Source organism: Limanda limanda, chromosome 10 (assembly GCF_963576545.1).
Source record: "Limanda limanda chromosome 10, fLimLim1.1, whole genome shotgun sequence".
In the NCBI taxonomy this organism is placed as follows: domain Eukaryota; kingdom Metazoa; phylum Chordata; class Actinopteri; order Pleuronectiformes; family Pleuronectidae; genus Limanda; species Limanda limanda.
Window position 1 is genome coordinate 5,921,835 of NC_083645.1, and position 20,847 is coordinate 5,942,681.

Sequence of the window (20,847 nt, forward strand, 5' to 3'; positions counted from 1 at the left end):
TGGCAGTGGTGGGATTTGAACCCACGCCTCCTTAGAGACTGGAGCCTTAATCCAGCACCTTTGACCACTCGGCCACACTACCGTTAGGAACTAGTTCTTACCTAAACGAACCGGAGGCGTTCAGATGTATATTCCACTTTGATGACAATTAGACAATCAAATCGAAGACACATACGGAAGAACATTCAACACTTCAAACACATAGCCAGTGGGGGTATAAAGCAATTACTCAAGATCAAAAGACCACAAAACTATCAGCCAAGTTAAGGGCTTCAACTCTTGGGTCTATTCTGTCACATTTTCAACTTCAAAAGCCAAAGCAAGTCACTTTCAGCAGGTGGTGAGTTCATGTTCAGAAGGAAAGGGAAACATAACAGACACACGTTTCATTGGACATTCCTTATGCTACAGAGCTTAGCTTCTTGGTATAGTTTTGAACAACAAGAGATCTTCTTATAGTAGATCAGCAGCAAGTAGCCAATACATTAATCGGACAGTCTTTTGGCAGTGGTGGGATTTGAACCCACGCCTCCTGAGAGACTGGAGCCTAAATCCAGCGCCTTTGACCACTCGGCCACACTACCGTTAGGAACTAGTTTTTACCAAAACGAACCAGAGGTGTTCAGATGTATATTCCACTTTGATGACAATTGGACAATCAAATCGAAGACACATACGGAAGAACATTCGAAACTTCAAACACATACCCTGCGGGGGTATAAAGCAATTACTCAAGGTCAAAAGACCACTAAACTATCAGCCAAGTTAAGGGCTTTAACTCTTGGGTCTATTCTTTCACATTTTCAACTTCAAAAGCCAAAGCAAGTCACTTTCAGCAGGTGGTGAGTTCATGTTCAGAAGGAAAGGGAAACATAACAGATAACATGGGAGTGGATAAAGGATTCCTTTAGCAGAGGATGGTTTCGATCCATCGACCTCTGGGTTATGGGCCCAGCACGCTTCCGCTGCGCCACTCTGCTCTTATACACTGAACCAGTTTCAGATGAACACAGTCTATGGTTTCTTGGGTTTGCTTATCAGTTAAATCAACTGGACTTGGAGGAAAAGATTGGCAAATGTGAAGCAATGTGCCTCAATGGGAAGGTGCACTGTGTTACCTTGTTTCAAAACGAGACTGGAGACAAAGTACCTCCTGCACGCTTCATTGGACATTCCTAATGCTGCAGAGCTTAGCTGGCTGTTGCGATCAACAAGAGATCTTCTTATAGTAGATCAGCTGCAAGTAGCCAATACATTCAACTGTAGTCTTTTGGCAGTGGTGGGATTTGAACCCACGCCACCTAAGAGACTGGAGCCTTAATCCAGCACCTTTGACCACTTGGCCACACTACCGTTAGGAACTAGTTTTAACCAAACGAACCGGAGGCGTTCCGATGTATATTCCACTTTGATGACAATTGGACAATCAAATCGAAGACACATACGGAAGAACATTCAAAACTTCAAACACATACCCTGTGGGGGTATAAAGCAATTACTCAAGGTCAAAAGACCACAAAACTATCAGCCAAGTTAAGGGCTTCAACTCTTGGGTCTATTCTGTCACATTTTCAACTTCAAAAGCCAAAGCAAGTCACTTTCAGCAGGTGGTGAGTTCATGTTCAGAAGGAAAGGGAAACATAACAGATAACATGGGAGTGGATAAAGCATTCCTTTAGCAGAGGATGGTTTCGATCCATCGACCTCTGGGTTATGGGCCCAGCATGCTTCCGCTGCGCCACTCTGCTCTTATACACTGAACCAGTTTCAGATGAAGACAGTCTATGGTTTCTTGGGTTTGGTTATCAGTTACGTTAACTGGACATGGAGGAAAATATTGGCAAATGTGAAGCAATGTTCCTCAATCGGAAGGTGCACAGTGTTACCTTGTTTGAAAACGAGACTGGAGAGAAACTACCTCCTGCATGCTTCATTGGACATTACTTATGCTACATAGCTTAGCTGGCTGTTGCAGTTTTGAATAACAAGAGATCTTCTTATAGTAGATCAGCTGCAAGTAGCCAATACATTCAACTGACAGTCTTTTGGCAGTGGTGAGATTTGAACCCACGCCTCCTAAGAGACTGGAGCCTTAATCCAGCACCTTTGACCACTCGGCCACACTACCGTTAGGAACTAGTTTTTACCTAAACGAACCTGAGGCGTTCAGATGTATGTTCCACTTTGAAGACAATTGGACAATCGAATCGAAGACACATACGAAAGAACATTCAAAACTTCAAACACATAGCCAGTGGGGGTATAAAGCAATTACTCAAGATGAAAAGACCACAAAACTATCAGCCAAGTTAAGGGCTTCAACTGTTGGGTCTATTCTGTCAAATTTTCAATTTCAAAAGCCAAAGCAAGTCACTTTCAGCAGGAGGTGAGTTCATGTTCAGAAGGAAAGGGAAACATAACAGATAACATGGGAGTGGATAAAGGATTGTTTTAGCAGAGGATGGTTTCGATCCATCGACCTCTGGATTATGGGCCCAGCACGCTTCCGCTGCGCCACTCTGCTCTTATACACTGAACCAGTTTCAGATGAACACAGTCTATGGTTTCTTGGGTTTGCTTATCAGTTAAATCAACTGGACTTGGAGTTAAAGATTGGCAAATGTGAAGCAATGGGAAGGTGCACAGTGTTACCTTGTTTGAAAACGAGACTGGAGAGAAACTACCTCCTGCACGCTTCATTGGACATTCCTTATGCTACAGAGCTTAGCTGGCTGTGGCAGTTTTGAACAACAAGAGATCTTCTTATAGTAGATCAGCTGCAAGTAGCCAATACATTCAACTGACAGTCTTTTGGCAGTTTTAGGGATTTGAACACACGCCTCCTAAGAGACTGGAGCCTTAATCCAGCGCCTTTGACCACTCGGCCACACTACCGTTATGAACTACTTTACCAAAACGAACCGGAGGCGTTCAGATGTATATTCCACTTTGATGACAATTGGACAATCAAATCGAAGACACATATGGAAGAACATTCAAAACTTCAAACACATACCCTGTGGGGGTATAAAGCAATAACTCAAGGTCCAAAGACCACAAAACTATCAGCCAAGTTAAGGGCTTCAACTCTTGGGTCTATTCTGTCAAATTTTCAATTTCAAAAGCCAAAGCAAGTCACTTTCAGCAGTAGGTGAGTTCATGTTCAGAAGGAAAGGGAAACATAACAGATAACATGGAAGTGGATAAAGGATTGTTTTAGCAGAGGATGGTTTCGATCCATCGACCTCTGGGTTATGGGCCCAGCACGCTTATGCTGCGCCACTCTGCTCTTATACACTGAACCAGTTTCAGATGAACACAGTCTATGGTTTCTTGGGTTTGCTTATCAGTTAAATCAACTGGACTTGGAGGAAAAGATTGGCAAATGTGAAGCAATGTGCCTCAATGGGAAGGTGCACAGTGTTACCTTGTTTGAAAACGAGACTGGAGTGAAACTACCTCCTGCACGCTTCATTGGACATTCCTTATGCTACAGAGCTTAGCTGGCTGTGGCAGTTTTGAACAACAAGATATCTTCTTATAGTAGATCAGCTGCAAGTAGCCAATACATTCAACTGACAGTCTTTTGGCAGTGGTGGGATTTGAACCCACGCCTCCTAAGAGACTGGAGCCTTAATCCAGCGCCTTTGACCTCTCGGCCACACTACCGTTAGGAACTACTTTACCAAAACGAACCGGAGGCGTTCAGATGTATGTTCCACTTTGAAGACAATTGGACAATTGAATCGAAGACACATACGAAAGAACATTCAAAACTTCAAACACATAGCCAGTGGGGGTATAAAGCAATTACTCAAGATCAAAAGACCACAAAACTATCAGCCAAGTTAAGGGCTTCAACTGTTGGGTCTATTCTGTCAAATTTTCAATTTCAAAACCAAAGCAAGTCACTTTCAGCAGGAGGTGAGTTCATGTTCAGAAGGAAAGGGAAACATAACAGATAACATGGGAGTGGATAAAGGATTGTTTTAGCAGAGGATGGTTTCGATCCATCGACCTCTGGGTTATGGGCCCAGCACGCTTCCGCTGCGCCACTCTGCTCTTATACACTGAACCAGTTTCAGATGAACACAGTCTATGGTTTCTTGGGTTTGCTTATCAGTTAAATCAACTGGACTTGGAGGAAAAGATTGGCAAATGTGAAGCAATGTGCCTCAATGGGAAGGTGCACAGTGTTACCTTGTTTGAAAACGAGACTGGAGACAAAGTACCTCCTGCACGCTTCATTGGACATTCCTAATGCTGCAGAGCTTAGCTGGCTGTTGCGATCAACAAGAGATCTTCTTATAGTAGATCAGCTGCAAGTAGCCAATACATTCAACTGTAGTCTTTTGGCAGTGGTGGGATTTGAACCCACGCCACCTAAGAGACTGGAGCCTTAATCCAGCGCCTTTGACCACTCGGCCACACTACCGTTAGGAACTAGTTTTTACCAAAACGAACCGGAGGCGTTCCGATGTATATTCCACTTTGATGACAATTGGACAATCAAATCGAAGACACATACGGAAGAACATTCAAAACTTCAAACACATACCCTGTGGGGGTATAAAGCAATTACTCAAGGTCAAAAGACCACAAAACTATCAGCCAAGTTAAGGGCTTCAACTCTTGGGTCTATTCTGTCACATTTTCAACTTCAAAAGCCAAAGCAAGTCACTTTCAGCAGGTGGTGAGTTCATGTTCAGAAGGAAAGGGAAACATAACAGATAACATGGGAGTGGATAAAGGATTCCTTTAGCAGAGGATGGTTTCGATCCATCGACCTCTGGGTTATGGGCCCAGCACGCTTCCGCTGCGCCACTCTTTTCTTATACACTGAACCAGTTTCAGATGAAGACAGTCTATGGTTTCTTGGGTTTGGTTATCAGTTACGTTAACTGGACATGGAGGAAAATATTGGCAAATGTGAAGCAATGTTCCTCAATCGGAAGGTGCACAGTGTTACCTTGTTTGAAAACGAGACTGGAGAGAAACTACCTCCTGCATGCTTCATTGGACATTACTTATGCTACATAGCTTAGCTGGCTGTTGCAGTTTTGAATAACAAGAGATCTTCTTATAGTAGATCAGCTGCAAGTAGCCAATACATTCAACTGACAGTCTTTTGGCGGTGGTGGGATTTGAACCCACGCCTCCTAAGAGACTGGAGCCTTAATCCAGCACCTTTGACGACTCGGCCACACTACCGTTAGGAACTAGTTTTTACCTAAACGAACCTGAGGCGTTCAGATGTATGTTCCGCTTTGAAGACAATTGGACAATCGAATCGAAGACACATACGAAAGAACATTCAAAACTTCAAACACATAGCCAGTGGGGGTATAAAGCAATTACTCAAGATCAAAAGACCACAAAACTATCAGCCAAGTTAAGGGCTTCAACTGTTGGGTCTATTCTGTCAAATTTTCAATTTCAAAAGCCAAAGCAAGTCACTTTCAGCAGGAGGTGAGTTCATGTTCAGAAGGAAAGGGAAACATAACAGATAACATGGGAGTGGATAAAGGATTGTTTTAGCAGAGGATGGTTTCGATCCATCGACCTCTGGGTTATGGGCCCAGCACGCTTCCGCTGCGCCACTCTGCTCTTATACACTGAACCAGTTTCAGATGAACACAGTCGATGGTTTCTTGGGTTTGCTTATCAGTTAAATCAACTGGACTTGGAGGAAAAGATTGGCAAATGTGAAGCAATGTGCCTCAATGGGAAGGTGCACAGTGTTACCTTGTTTGAAAACAAGACTGGAGAGAAAATACCTCCTGCATGCTTCATTGGACATTCCTTATGCTACAGAGCTTAGCTGGCTGTGGCAGTTTTGAACAACAAGAGATCTTCTTATAGTAGATCAGCTGCAAGTAGCCAATACATTCAACTGACAGTCTTTTGGCAGTGGTGGGATTTGAACACACGCCTCCTAAGAGACTGGAGCCTTAATCCAGCGCCTTTGACCACTCGGCCACACTACCGTTATGAACTACTTTACCAAAACGAACCGGAGGCGTTCAGATGTATATTCCACTTTGATGACAATTGGACAATCAAATCGAAGACACATACGGAAGAACATTCAAAACTTCAAACACATACCCTGTGGGGGTATAAAGCAATTACTCAAGGTCCAAAGACCACAAAACTATCAGCCAAGTTAAGGGCTTCAACTCTTGGGTCTATTCTGTCAAATTTTCAATTTCAAAAGCCAAAGCAAGTCACTTTCAGCAGTAGGTGAGTTCATGTTCAGAAGGAAAGGGAAACATAACAGATAACATGGGAGTGGATAAAGGATTGTTTTAGCAGAGGATGGTTTCGATCCATCGACCTCTGGGTTATGGGCCCAGCACGCTTATGCTGCGCCACTCTGCTCTTATACACTGAACCAGTTTCAGATGAACACAGTCTATGGTTTCTTGGGTTTGCTTATCAGTTAAATCAACTGGACTTGGAGGAAAAGATTGGCAAATGTGAAGCAATGTGCCTCAATGGGAAGGTGCACAGTGTTACCTTGTTTGAAAACGAGACTGGAGTGAAACTACCTCCTGCACGCTTCATTGGACATTCCTTATGCTACAGAGCTTAGCTGGCTGTGGCAGTTTTGAACAACAAGATATCTTCTTATAGTAGATCAGCTGCAAGTAGCCAATACATTCAACTGACAGTCTTTTGGCAGTGGTGGGATTTGAACCCACGCCTCCTAAGAGACTGGAGCCTTAATCCAGCGCCTTTGACCTCTCGGCCACACTACCGTTAGGAACTTCTTTACCAAAACGAACCGGAGGCGTTCAGATGTATGTTCCACTTTGAAGACAATTGGACAATCGAATCGAAGACACATACGAAAGAACATTCAAAACTTCAAACACATAGCCAGTGGGGGTATAAAGCAATTACTCAAGGTCAAAAGACCACAAAACTATCAGCCAAGTTAAGGGCTTCTACGGTTGGGTCTATTCTGTCAAATTTTCAACTTCAAAAGCCAAAGCAAGTCACTTTCAGCAGGTGGTGAGTTCATGTTCAGAAGGAAAGGGAAACATAACAGATAACATGGGAGTGGATAAAGGATTGTTTTAGCAGAGGATGGTTTCGATCCATCGACCTCTGGGTTATGGGCCCAGCACGCTTCCGCTGCGCCACTCTGCTCTTATACACTGAACCAGTTTCAGATGAACACAGTCTATGGTTTCTTGGGTTTGCTTATCAGTTAAATCAACTGGACTTGGAGGAAAAGATTGGCAAATGTGAAGCAATGTGCCTCAATGGGAAGGTGCACAGTGTTACCTTGTTTGAAAACGAGACTGGAGACAAAGTACCTCCTGCACGCTTCATTGGACATTCCTAATGCTGCAGAGCTTAGCTGGCTGTTGCGATCAACAAGAGATCTTCTTATAGTAGATCAGCTGCAAGTAGCCAATACATTCAACTGTAGTCTTTTGGCAGTGGTGGGATTTGAACCCACGCCACCTAAGAGACTGGAGCCTTAATCCAGCGCCTTTGACCACTCGGCCACACTACCGTTAGGAACTTGTTTTTACCAAAACGAACCGGAGGCGTTCCGATGTATATTCCACTTTGATGACAATTGGACAATCAAATCGAAGACACATACGGAAGAACATTCAAAACTTCAAACACATACCCTGTGGGGGTATAAAGCAATTACTCAAGGTCAAAAGACCACAAAACTATCAGCCAAGTTAAGGGCTTCTACGGTTGGGTCTATTCTGTCAAATTTTCAACTTCAAAAGCCAAAGCAAGTCACTTTCAGCAGGTGGTGAGTTCATGTTCAGAAGGAAAGGGAAACATAACAGATAACATGGGAGTGGATAAAGGATTGTTTTAGCAGAGGATGGTTTCGATCCATCGACCTCTGGGTTATGGGCCCAGCACGCTTCCGCTGCGCCACTCTGCTCTTATACACTGAACCAGTTTCAGATGAACACAGTCTATGGTTTCTTGGGTTTGCTTATCAGTTAAATCAACTGGACTTGGAGGAAAAGATTGGCAAATGTGAATGGGAAGGTGCACAGTGTTACCTTGTTTGAAAACAAGACTGGAGAGAAACTACCTCCTGCACGAATCATTGGAAATTCCTTATGCTACAGAGCTTAGCTTCTTGTTATAGTTTTGAACAACAAGATATCTTCTTATAGTAGATCAGCTGCAAGTAGCAAATACATTCAACTGTATTCTTTTGGCAGTGGTGGGATTTGAACCCACGCCTCCTAAGAGACTGGAGCCTTAATCCAGCGCCTTTGACCACTCGGCCACACTACCATTAGGAACTAGTTTTTACCAAAACAAACCGGAGGCGTTCAGATGTATATTCCACTTTGATGACAATTGGACAATCAAATCGAAGACACATACGGAAGAACATTGGAAACTTCAAACACATACCCTGCGGGGATATAAAGCAATTACTCAAGGTCAAAAGACCACAAAACTATCAGCCAAGTTAAGGGCTTCAAATCTTGGGTCTATTCTGTCACATTTTCAACTTCAAAAGCCAAAGCAAGTCACTTTCAGCAGGTGGTGAGTTCATGTTCAGAAGGAAAGGGAAACATAACAGATAACATGGGAGTGGATAAAGCATTCCTTTAGCAGAGGATGGTTTCGATCCATCGACCTCTGGGTTATGGGCCCAGCATGCTTCCGCTGCGCCACTCTGCTCTTATACACTGAACCAGTTTCAGATGAAGACAGTCTATGGTTTCTTGGGTTTGGTTATCAGTTACGTTAACTGGACATGGAGGAAAATATTGGCAAATGTGAAGCAATGTTCCTCAATCGGAAGGTGCACAGTGTTACCTTGTTTGAAAACGAGACTGGAGAGAAACTACCTCCTGCATGCTTCATTGGACATTACTTATGCTACATAGCTTAGCTGGCTGTTGCAGTTTTGAATAACAAGAGATCTTCTTATAGTAGATCAGCTGCAAGTAGCCAATACATTCAACTGACAGTGGTGGGATTTGAACCCACGCCTCCTAAGAGACTGGAGCCTTAATCCAGCACCTTTGACCACTCGGCCACACTACCGTTAGGAACTAGTTTTTACCTAAACGAACCTGAGTCGTTCAGATGTATGTTCCACTTTGAAGACAATTGGACAATCGAATCGAAGACACATACGAAAGAACATTCAAAACTTCAAACACATAGCCAGTGGGGGTATAAAGCAATTACTCAAGATCAAAAGACCACAAAACTATCAGCCAAGTTAAGGGCTTCAACTGTTGGGTCTATTCTGTCAAATTTTCAATTTCAAAAGCCAAAGCAAGTCACTTTCAGCAGGAGGTGAGTTCATGTTCAGAAGGAAAGGGAAACATAACAGATAACATGGGAGTGGATAAAGGATTGTTTTAGCAGAGGATGGTTTCGATCCATCGACCTCTGGGTTATGGGCCCAGCACGCTTCCGCTGCGCCACTCTGCTCTTATACACTGAACCAGTTTCAGATGAACACAGTCTATGGTTTCTTGGGTTTGCTTATCAGTTAAATCAACTGGACTTGGAGTTAAAGATTGGCAAATGTGAAGCAATGTGCCTCAATGGGAAGGTGCACAGTGTTACCTTGTTTGAAAACGAGACTGGAGAGAAACTACCTCCTGCACGCTTCATTGGACATTCCTTATGCTACAGAGCTTAGCTGGCTGTGGCAGTTTTGAACAACAAGAGATCTTCTTATAGTAGATCAGCTGCAAGTAGCCAATACATTCAACTGACAGTCTTTTGGCAGTGGTGGGATTTGAACACACGCCTCCTAAGAGACTGGAGCCTTAATCCAGCGCCTTTGACCACTCGGCCACACTACCGTTATGAACTACTTTACCAAAACGAACCGGAGGCGTTCAGATGTATATTCCACTTTGATGACAATTGGACAATCAAATCGAAGACACATACGGAAGAACATTCAAAACTTCAAACACATACCCTGTGGGGGTATAAAGCAATTACTCAAGGTCCAAAGACCACAAAACTATCAGCCAAGTTAAGGGCTTCAACTCTTGGGTCTATTCTGTCAAATTTTCAATTTCAAAAGCCAAAGCAAGTCACTTTCAGCAGTAGTTTAGTTCATGTTCAGAAGGAAAGGGAAACATAACAGATAACATGGGAGTGGATAAAGGATTGTTTTAGCAGAGGATGGTTTCGATCCATCGACCTCTGGGTTATGGGCCCAGCACGCTTATGCTGCGCCACTCTGCTCTTATACACTGAACCAGTTTCAGATGAACACAGTCTATGGTTTCTTGGGTTTGCTTATCAGTTAAATCAACTGGACTTGGAGGAAAAGATTGGCAAATGTGAAGCAATGTGCCTCAATGGGAAGGTGCACAGTGTTACCTTGTTTGAAAACGAGACTGGAGTGAAACTACCTCCTGCACGCTTCATTGGACATTCCTTATGCTACAGAGCTTAGCTGGCTGTGGCAGTTTTGAACAACAAGATATCTTCTTATAGTAGATCAGCTGCAAGTAGCCAATACATTCAACTGACAGTCTTTTGGCAGTGGTGGGATTTGAACCCACGCCTCCTAAGAGACTGGAGCCTTAATCCAGCGCCTTTGACCTCTCGGCCACACTACCGTTAGGAACTACTTTACCAAAACGAACCGGAGGCGTTCAGATGTATGTTCCACTTTGAAGACAATTGGACAATCGAATCGAAGACACATACGAAAGAACATTCAAAACTTCAAACACATAGCCAGTGGGGGTATAAAGCAATTACTCAAGATCAAAAGACCACAAAACTATCAGCCAAGTTAAGGGCTTCAACTGTTGGGTCTATTCTGTCAAATTTTCAATTTCAAAAGCCAAAGCAAGTCACTTTCAGCAGGAGGTGAGTTCATGTTCAGAAGGAAAGGGAAACATAACAGATAACATGGGAGTGGATAAAGGATTGTTTTAGCAGAGGATGGTTTCGATCCATCGACCTCTGGGTTATGGGCCCAGCATGCTTCCGCTGCGCCACTCTGCTCTTATACACTGAACCAGTTTCAGATGAAGACAGTCTATGGTTTCTTGGGTTTGGTTATCAGTTACGTTAACTGGACATGGAGGAAAATATTGGCAAATGTGAAGCAATGTTCCTCAATCGGAAGGTGCACAGTGTTACCTTGTTTGAAAACGAGACTGGAGAGAAACTACCTCCTGCATGCTTCATTGGACATTACTTATGCTACATAGCTTAGCTGGCTGTTGCAGTTTTGAATAACAAGAGATCTTCTTATAGTAGATCAGCTGCAAGTAGCCAATACATTCAACTGACAGTCTTTTGGCAGTGGTGGGATTTGAACCCACGCCTCCTAAGAGACTGGAGCCTTAATCCAGCGCCTTTGACCACTCGGCCACACTACCGTTAGGAACTAGTTTTTACCAAAACAAACCGGAGGCGTTCAGATGTATATTCCACTTTGAAGACAATTGGACAATCGAATCGAAGACACATACGAAAGAACATTCAAAACTTCAAACACATAGCCAGTGGGGGTATAAAGCAATTACTCAAGATCAAAAGACCACAAAACTATCAGCCAAGTTAAGGGCTTCAACTGCTGGGTCTATTCTGTCAAATTTTCAATTTCAAAAGCCAAAGCAAGTCACTTTCAGCAGGAGGTGAGTTCATGTTCAGAAGGAAAGGGAAACATAACAGATAACATGGGAGTGGATAAAGGATTCCTTTAGCAGAGGATGGTTTCGATCCATCGACCTCTGGATTATGGGCCCAGCACGCTTCCGCTGTGCCACTCTGCTCTTATACACTGAACCAGTTTCAGATGAACACAGTCTATGGTGTCATGGGTTTGCTTATCAGTTAACTCAACTGGACTTGGAGGAAAAGATTGGCAAATGTGAAGCAATGTGCCTCAAAGGGAAGGTGCACAGTGTTACCTTGTTTGAAAACTAGACTGGAGAAAAACTACCTCCTGCACGCTTCATTTAACATTCCTTATTCTACAGAGCTTAGCTGGCTGTTGTAGTTTTGAATAACAAAAGATCTTCTTATAGTAGATCAGCTGCAAGTAGCCAATACATTCAACTGACAGTCTTTTGGCAGAGGTGGGATTTGAACCCACGCCTCCTAAGAGACTGGAGCCTTAATCCAGGGCCTTTGACAACTCGGCCACACTACCGTAGGAACTACTTCTTACCAAAACGAAGCTTAGGCGTTCAAATGTATGTTCCACTTTGAAGACAATTGGACAATCGAATCGAAGACACATACGAAAGAACATTCAAAACTTCAAACACATAGCCAGTGGGGGTATAAAGCAATTACTCAAGATCAAAAGACCACAAAACTATCAGCCAAGTTAAGGGATTCAACTGTTGGGTCTATTCTGTCAAATTTTCAATTTCAAAAGCCAAAGCAAGTCACTTTCAGCAGGAGGTGAGTTCATGTTCAGAAGGAAAGGGAAACATAACAGATAACATGGGAGTGGATAAAGGATTGTTTTAGCAGAGGATGGTTTCGATCCATCGACCTCTGGGTTATGGGCCCAGCACGCTTCCGCTGCGCCACTCTGCTCTTATACACTGAACCAGTTTCAGATGAACACAGTCTATGGTTTTTTGGGTTTGCTTATCAATTAAATCAACTGGACTTGGAGAAAAAGATTGGCAAATGTGAAGCAATGTTCCTCAATGGGAAGGCTGCACAGTGTTACCTTGTTTGAAAACGAGACTGGAGAGAAACTACCTCCTGCACGCTTCATTGGACATTCCTTACGCTACAGAGCTTAGCTTCTTGTTATAGTTTTGAACAACAAGATATCTTCTTATAGTAGATCAGCTGCAAGTAGCCAATACATTCAACTGACAGTCTTTTGGCAGTGGTGGGATTTGAACCCACGCCTCCTAAGAGACTGGAGACTAAATCCAGCGCCTTTGACCACTCGGCCACACTACCATTAGGAACTAGTTCTTACCAAAACGAACCTTAGGTGTTCAGATGTATGTTCCACTTTGAAGACAATTGGACAATCGAATCGAAGACACATACGAAAGAACATTCAAAACTTCAAACACATAGCCAGTGGGGGTATAAAGCAATTACTCAAGGTCAAAAGACCACAAAACTATCAGCCAAGTTAAGGGCTTCTACGGTTGGGTCTATTCTGTCAAATTTTCAACTTCAAAAGCCAAAGCAAGTCACTTTCAGCAGGTGGTGAGTTCATGTTCAGAAGGAAAGGGAAACATAACAGATAACATGGGAGTGGATAAAGGATTGTTTTAGCAGAGGATGGTTTCGATCCATCGACCTCTGGGTTATGGGCCCAGCACGCTTCCGCTGCGCCACTCTGCTCTTATACACTGAACCAGTTTCAGATGAACACAGTCTATGGTTTCTTGGGTTTGCTTATCAGTTAAATCAACTGGACTTGGAGGAAAAGATTGGCAAATGTGAAGCAATGTGCCTCAATGGGAAGGTGCACAGTGTTACCTTGTTTGAAAACGAGACTGGAGACAAAGTACCTCCTGCACGCTTCATTGGACATTCCTAATGCTGCAGAGCTTAGCTGGCTGTTGCGATCAACAAGAGATCTTCTTATAGTAGATCAGCTGCAAGTAGCCAATACATTCAACTGTAGTCTTTTGGCAGTGGTGGGATTTGAACCCACGCCACCTAAGAGACTGGAGCCTTAATCCAGCGCCTTTGACCACTCGGCCACACTACCGTTAGGAACTTGTTTTTACCAAAACGAACCGGAGGCGTTCCGATGTATATTCCACTTTGATGACAATTGGACAATCAAATCGAAGACACATACGGAAGAACATTCAAAACTTCAAACACATACCCTGTGGGGGTATAAAGCAATTACTCAAGGTCAAAAGACCACAAAACTATCAGCCAAGTTAAGGGCTTCTACGGTTGGGTCTATTCTGTCAAATTTTCAACTTCAAAAGCCAAAGCAAGTCACTTTCAGCAGGTGGTGAGTTCATGTTCAGAAGGAAAGGGAAACATAACAGATAACATGGGAGTGGATAAAGGATTGTTTTAGCAGAGGATGGTTTCGATCCATCGACCTCTGGGTTATGGGCCCAGCACGCTTCCGCTGCGCCACTCTGCTCTTATACACTGAACCAGTTTCAGATGAACACAGTCTATGGTTTCTTGGGTTTGCTTATCAGTTAAATCAACTGGACTTGGAGGAAAAGATTGGCAAATGTGAATGGGAAGGTGCACAGTGTTACCTTGTTTGAAAACAAGACTGGAGAGAAACTACCTCCTGCACGAATCATTGGAAATTCCTTATGCTACAGAGCTTAGCTTCTTGTTATAGTTTTGAACAACAAGATATCTTCTTATAGTAGATCAGCTGCAAGTAGCCAATACATTCAACTGTATTCTTTTGGCAGTGGTGGGATTTGAACCCACGCCTCCTAAGAGACTGGAGCCTTAATCCAGCGCCTTTGACCACTCGGCCACACTACCATTAGGAACTAGTTTTTACCAAAACAAACCGGAGGCGTTCAGATGTATATTCCACTTTGATGACAATTGGACAATCAAATCGAAGACACATACGGAAGAACATTGGAAACTTCAAACACATACCCTGCGGGGATATAAAGCAATTACTCAAGGTCAAAAGACCACAAAACTATCAGCCAAGTTAAGGGCTTCAAATCTTGGGTCTATTCTGTCACATTTTCAACTTCAAAAGCCAAAGCAAGTCACTTTCAGCAGGTGGTGAGTTCATGTTCAGAAGGAAAGGGAAACATAACAGATAACATGGGAGTGGATAAAGCATTCCTTTAGCAGAGGATGGTTTCGATCCATCGACCTCTGGGTTATGGGCCCAGCATGCTTCCGCTGCGCCACTCTGCTCTTATACACTGAACCAGTTTCAGATGAAGACAGTCTATGGTTTCTTGGGTTTGGTTATCAGTTACGTTAACTGGACATGGAGGAAAATATTGGCAAATGTGAAGCAATGTTCCTCAATCGGAAGGTGCACAGTGTTACCTTGTTTGAAAACGAGACTGGAGAGAAACTACCTCCTGCATGCTTCATTGGACATTACTTATGCTACATAGCTTAGCTGGCTGTTGCAGTTTTGAATAACAAGAGATCTTCTTATAGTAGATCAGCTGCAAGTAGCCAATACATTCAACTGACAGTGGTGGGATTTGAACCCACGCCTCCTAAGAGACTGGAGCCTTAATCCAGCACCTTTGACCACTCGGCCACACTACCGTTAGGAACTAGTTTTTACCTAAACGAACCTGAGTCGTTCAGATGTATGTTCCACTTTGAAGACAATTGGACAATCGAATCGAAGACACATACGAAAGAACATTCAAAACTTCAAACACATAGCCAGTGGGGGTATAAAGCAATTACTCAAGATCAAAAGACCACAAAACTATCAGCCAAGTTAAGGGCTTCAACTGTTGGGTCTATTCTGTCAAATTTTCAATTTCAAAAGCCAAAGCAAGTCACTTTCAGCAGGAGGTGAGTTCATGTTCAGAAGGAAAGGGAAACATAACAGATAACATGGGAGTGGATAAAGGATTGTTTTAGCAGAGGATGGTTTCGATCCATCGACCTCTGGGTTATGGGCCCAGCACGCTTCCGCTGCGCCACTCTGCTCTTATACACTGAACCAGTTTCAGATGAACACAGTCTATGGTTTCTTGGGTTTGCTTATCAGTTAAATCAACTGGACTTGGAGTTAAAGATTGGCAAATGTGAAGCAATGTGCCTCAATGGGAAGGTGCACAGTGTTACCTTGTTTGAAAACGAGACTGGAGAGAAACTACCTCCTGCACGCTTCATTGGACATTCCTTATGCTACAGAGCTTAGCTGGCTGTGGCAGTTTTGAACAACAAGAGATCTTCTTATAGTAGATCAGCTGCAAGTAGCCAATACATTCAACTGACAGTCTTTTGGCAGTGGTGGGATTTGAACACACGCCTCCTAAGAGACTGGAGCCTTAATCCAGCGCCTTTGACCACTCGGCCACACTACCGTTATGAACTACTTTACCAAAACGAACCGGAGGCGTTCAGATGTATATTCCACTTTGATGACAATTGGACAATCAAATCGAAGACACATACGGAAGAACATTCAAAACTTCAAACACATACCCTGTGGGGGTATAAAGCAATTACTCAAGGTCCAAAGACCACAAAACTATCAGCCAAGTTAAGGGCTTCAACTCTTGGGTCTATTCTGTCAAATTTTCAATTTCAAAAGCCAAAGCAAGTCACTTTCAGCAGTAGTTTAGTTCATGTTCAGAAGGAAAGGGAAACATAACAGATAACATGGGAGTGGATAAAGGATTGTTTTAGCAGAGGATGGTTTCGATCCATCGACCTCTGGGTTATGGGCCCAGCACGCTTATGCTGCGCCACTCTGCTCTTATACACTGAACCAGTTTCAGATGAACACAGTCTATGGTTTCTTGGGTTTGCTTATCAGTTAAATCAACTGGACTTGGAGGAAAAGATTGGCAAATGTGAAGCAATGTGCCTCAATGGGAAGGTGCACAGTGTTACCTTGTTTGAAAACGAGACTGGAGTGAAACTACCTCCTGCACGCTTCATTGGACATTCCTTATGCTACAGAGCTTAGCTGGCTGTGGCAGTTTTGAACAACAAGATATCTTCTTATAGTAGATCAGCTGCAAGTAGCCAATACATTCAACTGACAGTCTTTTGGCAGTGGTGGGATTTGAACCCACGCCTCCTAAGAGACTGGAGCCTTAATCCAGCGCCTTTGACCTCTCGGCCACACTACCGTTAGGAACTACTTTACCAAAACGAACCGGAGGCGTTCAGATGTATGTTCCACTTTGAAGACAATTGGACAATCGAATCGAAGACACATACGAAAGAACATTCAAAACTTCAAACACATAGCCAGTGGGGGTATAAAGCAATTACTCAAGATCAAAAGACCACAAAACTATCAGCCAAGTTAAGGGCTTCAACTGTTGGGTCTATTCTGTCAAATTTTCAATTTCAAAAGCCAAAGCAAGTCACTTTCAGCAGGAGGTGAGTTCATGTTCAGAAGGAAAGGGAAACATAACAGATAACATGGGAGTGGATAAAGGATTGTTTTAGCAGAGGATGGTTTCGATCCATCGACCTCTGGGTTATGGGCCCAGCATGCTTCCGCTGCGCCACTCTGCTCTTATACACTGAACCAGTTTCAGATGAAGACAGTCTATGGTTTCTTGGGTTTGGTTATCAGTTACGTTAACTGGACATGGAGGAAAATATTGGCAAATGTGAAGCAATGTTCCTCAATCGGAAGGTGCACAGTGTTACCTTGTTTGAAAACGAGACTGGAGAGAAACTACCTCCTGCATGCTTCATTGGACATTACTTATGCTACATAGCTTAGCTGGCTGTTGCAGTTTTGAATAACAAGAGATCTTCTTATAGTAGATCAGCTGCAAGTAGCCAATACATTCAACTGACAGTCTTTTGGCAGTGGTGAGATTTGAACCCACGCCTCCTAAGAGACTGGAGCCTTAATCCAGCACCTTTGACCACTCGGCCACACTACCGTTAGGAACTAGTTTTTACCTAAACGAACCTGAGGCGTTCAGATGTATGTTCCACTTTGAAGACAATTGGACAATCGAATCGAAGACACATACGAAAGAACATTCAAAACTTCAAACACATAGCCAGTGGGGGTATAAAGCAATTACTCAAGATCAAAAGACCACAAAACTATCAGCCAAGTTAAGGGCTTCAACTGTTGGGTCTATTCTGTCAAATTTTCAATTTCAAAAGCCAAAGCAAGTCACTTTCAGCAGGAGGTGAGTTCATGTTCAGAAGGAAAGGGAAACATAACAGATAACATGGGAGTGGATAAAGGATTGTTTTAGCAGAGGATGGTTTCGATCCATCGACCTCTGGATTATGGGCCCAGCACGCTTCCGCTGCGCCACTCTGCTCTTATACACTGAACCAGTTTCAGATGAACACAGTCTATGGTTTCTTGGGTTCGCTTATCAGTTAAATCAACTGGACTTGGAGTTAAAGATTGGCAAATGTGAAGCAATGGGAAGGTGCACAGTGTTACCTTGTTTGAAAACGAGACTGGAGAGAAACTACCTCCTGCACGCTTCATTGGACATTCCTTATGCTACAGAGCTTAGCTGGCTGTGGCAGTTTTGAACAACAAGAGATCTTCTTATAGTAGATCAGCTGCAAGTAGCCAATACATTCAACTGACAGTCTTTTGGCAGTGGTGGGATTTGAACACACGCCTCCTAAGAGACTGGAGCCTTAATCCAGCGCCTTTGACCACTCGGCCACTCTACCGTTATGAACTACTTTACCAAAACGAACCGGAGGCGTTCAGATGTATATTCCACTTTGATGACAATTGGACAATCAAATCGAAGACACATATGGAAGAACATTCAAAACTTCAAACACATACCCTGTGGGGGTATAAAGCAATTACTCAAGGTCCAAAGACCACAAAACTATCAGCCAAGTTAAGGGCTTCAACTCTTGGGTCTATTCTGTCAAATTTTCAATTTCAAAAGCCAAAGCAAGTCACTTTCAGCAGTAGGTGAGTTCATGTTCAGAAGGAAAGGGAAACATAACAGATAACATGGAAGTGGATAAAGGATTGTTTTAGCAGAGGATGGTTTCGATCCATCGACCTCTGGGTTATGGGCCCAGCACGCTTATGCTGCGCCACTCTGCTCTTATACACTGAACCAGTTTCAGATGAACACAGTCTATGGTTTCTTGGGTTTGCTTATCAGTTAAATCAACTGGACTTGGAGGAAAAGATTGGCAAATGTGAAGCAATGTGCCTCAATGGAAGGTGCACAGTGTTACCTTGTTTGAAAACAAGACTGGAGAGAAACTACCTCCTGCACGCTTCATTGGACATTCCTTATGCTACAGAGCTTAGCTGGCTGTGGCAGTTTTGAACAACAAGATATCTTCTTATAGTAGATCAGCTGCAAGTAGCCAATACATTCAACTGACAGTCTTTTGGCAGTGGTGGGCTTTGAACCCACGCCTCCTAAGAGACTGGAGCCTTAATCCAGCGCCTTTGACCACTCGGCCACACTACCGTTAGGAACTACTTTACCAAAACGAACCGGAGGCGTTCAGATGTATATTCCACTTTGATGACAATTGGACAATCAAATCGAAGACACATACGGAAGAACATTCAAAACTTCAAACACATACCCTGTGGGGGTATAAAGCAATTACTCAAGGTCCAAAGACCACAAAACTATCAGCCAAGTTAAGGGCTTCAACTCTTGGGTCTATTCTGTCACATTTTCAACTTCAAAAGCCAAAGCAAGTCACTTTCAGCAGGTGGTGAGTTCATGTTCAGAAGGAAAGGGAAACATAACAGATAACATGGGAGTGGATAAAGGATTCCTTTAGCAGAGGATGGTTTCGATCCATCGACCTCTGGGTTATGGGCCCAGCACGCTTATGCTGCGCCACTCTGCTCTTATACACTGAACCAGTTTCAGATGAACACAGTCTATGGTTTCTTGGGTTTGCTTATCAGTTAAATCAACTGGACTTGGAGGAAAAGATTGGCAAATGTGAAGCAATGTGCCTCAATGGGAAGGTGCACAGTGTTACCTTGTTTGAAAACGAGACTGGAGTGAAACTACCTCCTGCACGCTTCATTGGACATTCCTTATGCTACAGAGCTTAGCTGGCTGTGGCAGTTTTGAACAACAAGATATCTTCTTATAGTAGATCAGCTGCAAGTAGCCAATACATTCAACTGACAGTCTTTTGGCAGTGGTGGGATTTGAACCCACGCCTCCTAAGAGACTGGAGCCTTAATCCAGCGCCTTTGACCTCTCGGCCACACTACCGTTAGGAACATCTTTACCAAAACGAACCGGAGGCGTTCAGATGTATGTTCCACTTTGAAGACAATTGGACAATCGAATCGAAGACACATACGAAAGAACATTCAAAACTTCAAACACATAGCCAGTGGGGGTATAAAGCAATTACTCAAGGTCAAAAGACCACAAAACTATCAGCCAAGTTAAGGGCTTCTACGGTTGGGTCTATTCTGTCAAATTTTAAACTTCAAAAGCCAAAGCAAGTCACTTTCAGCAGGTGGTGAGTTCATGTTCAGAAGGAAAGGGAAACATAACAGATAACATGGGAGTGGATAAAGGATTGTTTTAGCAGAGGATGGTTTCGATCCATCGACCTCTGTGTTATGGGCCCAGCACGCTTCCGCTGCGCCACTCTGCTCTTATACACTGAACCAGTTTCAGATGAACACAGTCTATGGTTTCTTGGGTTTGCTTATCAGTTAAATCAACTGGACTTGGAGGAAAAGATTGGCAAATGTGAAGCAATGTGCCTCAATGGGAAGGTGCACAGTGTTACCTTGTTTGAAAACGAGACTGGAGAGAAAGTACCTCCTGCACGCTTCATTGGACATTCCTAATGCTGCAGAGCTTAGCTGGCTGTTGCGATCAACAAGAGATCTTCTTATAGTAGATCAGCTGCAAGTAGCCAATACATTCAACTGTAGTCTTTTGGCAGTGGTGGGATTTGAACCCACGCCTCCTAAGAGACTGGAGCCTTAATCCAGCGCCTTTGACCTCTCGGCCACACTACCGTTAGGAACATCTTTACCAAAACGAACCGGAGGCGTTCAGATGTATGTTCCACTTTGAAGACAATTGGACAATCGAATCGAAGACACATACGAAAGAACATTCAAAACTTCAAACACATAGCCAGTGGGGGTATAAAGCAATTACTCAAGGTCAAAAGACCACAAAACTATCAGCCAAGTTAAGGGCTTCTACGGTTGGGTCTATTCTGTCAAATTTT

At 43.4% G+C, this 20,847-nt stretch overlaps 18 non-coding genes across 18 annotated transcripts; all 18 read right to left on the bottom strand.

Moving 5' to 3' along the window:
* trnal-aag (transfer RNA leucine (anticodon AAG)) lies at window positions 1-82 on the bottom strand. Its single transcript has one exon. It is a non-coding gene; the product is annotated as a tRNA-Leu (tRNA).
* Window positions 83-502: 420 nt separating this feature from the next.
* On the bottom strand, window positions 503-584 carry trnal-uag (transfer RNA leucine (anticodon UAG)). Its single transcript has one exon. It is a non-coding gene; the product is annotated as a tRNA-Leu (tRNA).
* Window positions 585-3,587: 3,003 nt separating this feature from the next.
* On the bottom strand, window positions 3,588-3,669 carry trnal-aag (transfer RNA leucine (anticodon AAG)). The gene has a single exon. It is a non-coding gene; the product is annotated as a tRNA-Leu (tRNA).
* A 684-nt stretch (window positions 3,670-4,353) lies between these two features.
* trnal-aag (transfer RNA leucine (anticodon AAG)) lies at window positions 4,354-4,435 on the bottom strand. The gene has a single exon. It is a non-coding gene; the product is annotated as a tRNA-Leu (tRNA).
* Window positions 4,436-6,679: 2,244 nt separating this feature from the next.
* On the bottom strand, window positions 6,680-6,761 carry trnal-aag (transfer RNA leucine (anticodon AAG)). Its single transcript has one exon. It is a non-coding gene; the product is annotated as a tRNA-Leu (tRNA).
* Window positions 6,762-7,446: 685 nt separating this feature from the next.
* Window positions 7,447-7,528, bottom strand: trnal-aag (transfer RNA leucine (anticodon AAG)). The gene has a single exon. It is a non-coding gene; the product is annotated as a tRNA-Leu (tRNA).
* A 679-nt stretch (window positions 7,529-8,207) lies between these two features.
* On the bottom strand, window positions 8,208-8,289 carry trnal-aag (transfer RNA leucine (anticodon AAG)). The gene has a single exon. It is a non-coding gene; the product is annotated as a tRNA-Leu (tRNA).
* A 683-nt stretch (window positions 8,290-8,972) lies between these two features.
* Window positions 8,973-9,054, bottom strand: trnal-aag (transfer RNA leucine (anticodon AAG)). Its single transcript has one exon. It is a non-coding gene; the product is annotated as a tRNA-Leu (tRNA).
* A 1,468-nt stretch (window positions 9,055-10,522) lies between these two features.
* Window positions 10,523-10,604, bottom strand: trnal-aag (transfer RNA leucine (anticodon AAG)). The gene has a single exon. It is a non-coding gene; the product is annotated as a tRNA-Leu (tRNA).
* Window positions 10,605-11,296: 692 nt separating this feature from the next.
* trnal-aag (transfer RNA leucine (anticodon AAG)) lies at window positions 11,297-11,378 on the bottom strand. The gene has a single exon. It is a non-coding gene; the product is annotated as a tRNA-Leu (tRNA).
* Window positions 11,379-12,848: 1,470 nt separating this feature from the next.
* Window positions 12,849-12,930, bottom strand: trnal-uag (transfer RNA leucine (anticodon UAG)). The gene has a single exon. It is a non-coding gene; the product is annotated as a tRNA-Leu (tRNA).
* A 687-nt stretch (window positions 12,931-13,617) lies between these two features.
* On the bottom strand, window positions 13,618-13,699 carry trnal-aag (transfer RNA leucine (anticodon AAG)). The gene has a single exon. It is a non-coding gene; the product is annotated as a tRNA-Leu (tRNA).
* Window positions 13,700-14,378: 679 nt separating this feature from the next.
* Window positions 14,379-14,460, bottom strand: trnal-aag (transfer RNA leucine (anticodon AAG)). Its single transcript has one exon. It is a non-coding gene; the product is annotated as a tRNA-Leu (tRNA).
* Window positions 14,461-15,143: 683 nt separating this feature from the next.
* Window positions 15,144-15,225, bottom strand: trnal-aag (transfer RNA leucine (anticodon AAG)). The gene has a single exon. It is a non-coding gene; the product is annotated as a tRNA-Leu (tRNA).
* A 1,468-nt stretch (window positions 15,226-16,693) lies between these two features.
* Window positions 16,694-16,775, bottom strand: trnal-aag (transfer RNA leucine (anticodon AAG)). The gene has a single exon. It is a non-coding gene; the product is annotated as a tRNA-Leu (tRNA).
* A 2,231-nt stretch (window positions 16,776-19,006) lies between these two features.
* Window positions 19,007-19,088, bottom strand: trnal-aag (transfer RNA leucine (anticodon AAG)). The gene has a single exon. It is a non-coding gene; the product is annotated as a tRNA-Leu (tRNA).
* A 692-nt stretch (window positions 19,089-19,780) lies between these two features.
* On the bottom strand, window positions 19,781-19,862 carry trnal-aag (transfer RNA leucine (anticodon AAG)). The gene has a single exon. It is a non-coding gene; the product is annotated as a tRNA-Leu (tRNA).
* A 685-nt stretch (window positions 19,863-20,547) lies between these two features.
* On the bottom strand, window positions 20,548-20,629 carry trnal-aag (transfer RNA leucine (anticodon AAG)). The gene has a single exon. It is a non-coding gene; the product is annotated as a tRNA-Leu (tRNA).
* Window positions 20,630-20,847: the final 218 nt, after the last annotated feature.